Raw genomic sequence first — 6,000 nt, 5'->3', positions numbered from 1 at the left:
AGGAGAAGGAGAAGGAGAAGGAGAAGAAGAAGAAGAAGAAGAAGAAGAAGAAGAAGAAGAAGAAGAAGAAGAAGAAGAAGAAGAGAGGAGAGGAAGAGAGAGAGAGAGAGAGAGAGAGAGAGAGAGAGAGAGAGAGAGGAGAGAGAAGATTCAATAGGCACATCAACACTGTGTGTTTGCTTGGGACCTATGGATTTACCTGAAACCTCACACTTATTAGGCAAGTACTGTACTGCTGCATTCCATAATCATGACCATTGATTTGGGGGTTTCGTTTTATTTGTTTCTTAAAAAGAACTCATCATTGGTTACTCCTGCTGGCCTGCAGTAAATTGAATTGGATTTAATTTTGGTTTGCTTTTTTCTTTTCACTTTTTAAATAATTTTATTTAATCTTTTTTTTTTCACACTCCAGGTTTTATCCTCCTTCCCTGTCCACCCTCCGACTTTTCCACATCCCACACCTCCTGCTTCCACCCCCCCTCCAGTCTTCCCGAGTATATCCCCACTCCTCCCCCCCCACCCCAGCAGACCTCTCCACTCCCTGGGGCCTCCAGTCTAATTTCACATGTGCTTAAATAATTAATTACTTCCTATCAGAATGAGTTTTCCTCTAGTCACCCCTCAACTGTGTTTCACATCATTATTTATCTTTTGGAATGTTTCTATAAAGACATCCAGGGATGGTCTGTGATAGGCATGTTAGATCATCAGTCTCAACAACATGGGAGCCATTCAAAATCTCAAAACCTCATGACAATCAAGATCCTCCATGTCTCTCATGTATTTAGTTCTTATTTGGTGTCTTTATCTTCACCTGTTACTAAAACTTACACCTTTCATTGTTCTTTACATGCTTAATTCACATCTGGATCTTAATAATTTTATTTTTTTTACTCTACAGAAACAAATACTCCTCAGCAATAAACAAATGGATAACATTTCATTAAAATGTAGAAATTACACACATGTAACATACTTGCCTATATATGTATATTAATGATTATTCACTCATTTCCTCTGTGATTATGTTAAAATGTCAAAGAACATTAATATCTATGTTGTTATTGAGTTTAGGAAGGCTGAGGATTTGACTATTTTTTCCTTTCTTTGAGACTGCATCTCTTGTAGCAGAGTCCGGCCTCAAATTGCTATGAAGCTGAAGCTAAACCTCTTGAACCTTGATCCTCTTGTCTCTACACCTCAAGAGCAGACATTGTAGGTGTGTGTCACCACAGATGGCTTATGATCTTATTGTTCTTAAATTAAATGTTATGGTTGGTATTTCATTTATTCACATATTTTTTTCTTTTCTTTTTTTTCAGTTTTCTTTTTTTTATTATATATTTTCTTTATTTACATTTCAAATGCTATCCCGATACTTCCCTATACCCTCCCCCGCCCTGCTTCCCTACCCACCCACTCCCACTTCTTGGCCCTGGCATTCCTCTCTATTTGTAAAGTTTGCAAGGCCAAGGGGCCTCTCTTCTCATATTTTTAAGCTGAAAATTGCTATCTTGTATCTTTAATAAGCGATAAACCACTAAGTGTATGTGTGTGTGTGTGTGTGTGTGAGTGTGTGCGCGCGCGCGCACACGCACACACATTCACCAGCACATGCAGGCTTGCATGTGTGTTAACAGTCTGTAATGTGCTTTATAAAGAAGTAAAACAATTGTGGCTACAGAAAAGCATGATGCTTACTGCTGAGCTCAGGGAGATATGTCAGAGGGCTTTGTGAAAAGGTGGAGTCTAGCTTGATAGGAAACAGGCAAACAAACATAAGGCAAAAGAACATTTCAATTTTAAATCTAAACAGCTGCACACATAAATATTTAAATCTGTGTGGTCTGATACCTACCATGACTAAATACGATGCAAAGTGTGTTTCTCTCTTTAGCTTTCACTAACCCAAATTTCACTTGGCATGTATCTAGGTCGAGGTCAGAATGAGTCTTGGTGTCAGATGAGATTTAATAAGTTGTCATTTAAATCAGAAGACTACCTCCAAACATTGAATTTGCCTATTAACTATTTCTCCAGTTGGTAAATCGCATGAAAACTTTTCACTGGAAATGTTGCCAAGGAGACAAGCCTGCATTCTCTTTTAAGAAATGTGTTTGTTGCAGAGAAAATTGCCCAACCTCTGGCCAAGCAATGGTGGCACAGGGTGTGTGGGTGGAAGGGGAGCAGGGTAGAGAAAGTGAGTGGGAGAAACAATTGCTTCTTTTATGACAGAGAATGAGAGTTACATTTGATGGAGAGACTCAGAAGGGAAAATAGAACTGAGATCTAGTGCCAAGATAGAATCAAGTGTACAGCCATCCCAGGCAATATTCACCAGAGAAGCGAGCGGGTTCCTTGGGACACTTGGCTAATTGGATATTTTTCAATTTACTTTAGATCTTTCATTGTGAACATATAGCAGTGGTCATATTTTATTCATATTCAATTGACTCACCAAGTTAAAATGTACTTCCGTGAGTAAAAATTTTAATACAGAAGGCTTCATACTATTAAATTCTGAAGCACTAATGATGGTAATTTTGGTCATTATTCCAATTACACTATTTTTAATTTAGTCAAAGAAAACTGCATGTTGTGCACAACAGAGAGTGCAATGGCTCCCGCTTTGGGACAGAGACTTCTGGCTGTGTCTGCCTTGAGAGGGGTAGCCAGGCTGACAGAGCTGATCCCCTGGCCACCGCTGGTCTCACAGTCACAGGTTGTTTCCTTGGCAACTGGGAGAAATTGAACTTCACAATTTGTGAGGAAGTTCGCAACGGACTTTCAGTCTGGAAGGCTACAAATAGGATTCTATCGCAAGGGACTGTGGGTCTATATCTCTCTGCAGAGAGGTGGTGAGGTGCCGAAGCACACTGTAGGTATCACGGGAGAAGAGAAGGACTCAGCTTCTTCTGGAGTTAAAAAAAAAAAAAGAAGAAGAAGAAGAAGAGCAGACCAACGAATCAGAAACTCACTATAGAGAGAGTTCAGGCTTTGCTTTGGAGGGGTGGTGCAGATTTCAGAAATTTTCAATTTGAAAAATTTACATATGCACAACAAACAACTTCTGTACATTGCCTAAAGATGATTTTGTGAAAAAAGCATGTCTTTTATTTTTCAAGAGATGGTTTTATATATATATATTTTTTAAATCTGTGCATTGACTATAGCCTCTTACTTGAGAGAAGCCAAATACAAAATTTTATCCCGTGGTAGTATGATAGTGTTTAAATTTTTTCAGATATTGAAGCATTTTAGATATTTGATTTTTAGATGAGAGATCCTCAATTTGCAGTTTGAGGAAGATATGGGAAGATAGAGGTGATTCACAGAATCTCAGGGATTTGAGGAGGTTCTAGGGCTCTCACCCTTCTCCTTGACTCCTTGCAAGCTCGATATTCTGATATTCTTTCTGGCTGCACAATTCTTGGACCAAATTGCTGAGCCAACACACCCACACCCACATTTTCAAGGGAAAGCTCTGTGTGTTACACAGATCATTTTAAGAACAATTATTCACTGCATCTTTGCAAAACAGACATTTTATTAATTTTAATGCATTCAGGAAGATGGCCTTTTTTCATCCTAGTGCGAAGTTGTGTTTTTGTTTTTTGTTTTTTGTTTTTTTTTCTTCTCTCCTGTCTCATTCTTAACTTCTGTTCATGAGGTGTAATTTCTCATAGGACACAGGCAAATTAATGGCTTAACAAACAAAATTGCGGCTTTCATTCTGAATTCAGAAAGAGACAGCACAGTTATCCTACAGATGCCGATTGGAAGATGGTGTGAGAGGCTCTGGACCCTGCCTATCAGAGCAATGGCAGATTGTTCTGTGCTTCTGGGTGGAGTTCCATCACCCAGAGAAATATTTGGTGACTGCTTCCAACTATGCAGGTTCTCTGGGGTCATTTTAGGAATGTATAAAAAATAACGGAGTATTTTACTACCCCAGTTTGATGTTTGAAACCAAAATGTTATGGCAGACTTGGGGGCCCTCTGGAATGCCCCATATAAGGTCACCTGCAGAGGTTTATATTGATCTGGACAACAAAGTTGTTTGTTTTTTGTTTTTTTTCCTAGCATTTTGCCCAAATTCTCCTAACTGTAGATATGATTCTGCTGGCTTCTGAAAGGACTCACCTCTTCAATAATCTGATTGCATGATTAGATCTTGTGCTATTAGATGCCAGTGTCATCTGGCCTCTGTATTTCTGTTTCCAACAGCCAACCACTTTGCTTTGTCCTGAATGTGAAAAAAAGAAAGTACCCTACTTACATTTCCCAAGTTTGTCATGGTGGGTTGTCAGTGTGTATGTGTGTGCGTGCACACACACACACACACACACACACACACACACACACACACACATGCATGCATGCATGCATTCACATGCATATCTGTATTTCCTATTCAGATCAAGCACACCAGTGTTATCTATACAACTCAGCCCAGTCAGTAGTGTTTGCACACGGTTTAGTTGTGGTCCTAGGACTTCCGGGTAGCAGCAGTGTGTTTAATAAATAGTGTCCATAAACCAGCAGAGATTTGTGGTTTAATTGGTCTCCTGGTTTTCCATTCTGTATCTTCTTTAATGAGGCATCTTGTCCTTTTCTCTAATCATGTCTCTTAGCTCCTGTGGTAAATCCCATACTCTTACTTCCCACAAACTGCCATCATTTACATCTACTGGGGGGTACTCAGATCCTTGCTTGTCCTTCTGGGGACCTTAGAGATTTAGACTGCTCAGTATGGACCTTTCTTTTAAATTTTGCTGAAAAAATAAATTTAACCTTGATGTTAATCTTGTTCCCAGGTGGTTGTCTGTGACTTATACAATGAAGTTTATTGAACAGCTGCTGTGGGTTTTTAATAATTTCAAGTTTTTCCAAAGGCGCACATTGCTACTCTTAGCTCTCAGGATCTTTCATGTGTAGACAGGCTAAATACAGGCCCTGGCTATTGAATTCTACCTTAATGCAAAAAGTACTACAGCTATTCCATAAGAAGATTAATGTTCATCTATTTTTATTACTATTTGATTGTATTTATGGGAAAGAAAAAGATATTTATTTTCATACAGAATAGGTAAAATTTTAAATGAAGCTTAAAGATATTTGAGAGAATGTGAAATCCACCGAGTAGCAGAGATGTCTACTTGGCTTTTGTTTCTTTAGTTGCTTTAAAGCTTATACAAATATATGACAGTTTACCCAAACTCAGTGAGTAGCCAGTATCGTGTGAAAGCATTCCCCTGATCCTATTCATGTCGCTGTATTATTATATTAATCCTTTAAGTGCATATAGACTAAGTCTAAAATCGAGGGATTAAGAGATTAACTCTAATAGTTTTGTATATAAATATAAGCCATAAATAAAATTCGTAATATCCAAGTAGTTATAGTAGAAACTAAATCTGTTTAATATCCAGGAAGGCAATGAACAGAAAGGGATATAGTTCTCAGAATAATGCATGATTTTTTTCTTAACATTTTGTTTGGAATGAAGAAGAAAGATACATAGCTTTCTTTCTTTCTTTCTTTCTTTCTTCCTTTCTTTCTTTCTTTCTTTCTTTCTTTCTTTCTTTTCCTTCCTTCCTTCCTTCCTTCTTTCTTTCTTTCTTTCTTTCTTTCTTTCTTTCTTGTTTTTTTTTCTTTTATTGGATATTTCCTTTATTTACATTTCAAATGTTATTCCCCTTTCCATCTTTCTATAGGGAATTGTTCATAGAATATTTGCACACATAGAAAGAAAATGAGAATTAAAAGCTGAGATAGATAGCTATATCTGTGAGACTATAGTTCTTCCAAGCCTCCACTCATAAGGAGGATATGTGTCAAGCAATGATTTGTTTCTGGATCGTATTAGTTTTGAAGATACTGTTTTGAAGACAAAACAAATGTTAAGTGGTTAAAATATAAACAGTACTCCATTCTCTGAGCCATACTCAGCATCCATTTTGTACTGCAACTGAGGAATTAAGACTCAGGGAAGTC

This window comes from Mus pahari, chromosome 10 (genome assembly GCF_900095145.1).
Source record: "Mus pahari chromosome 10, PAHARI_EIJ_v1.1, whole genome shotgun sequence".
In the NCBI taxonomy this organism is placed as follows: Eukaryota; Metazoa; Chordata; class Mammalia; order Rodentia; family Muridae; genus Mus; species Mus pahari.
Note: the sequence above shows the minus strand (reverse complement) of the source record.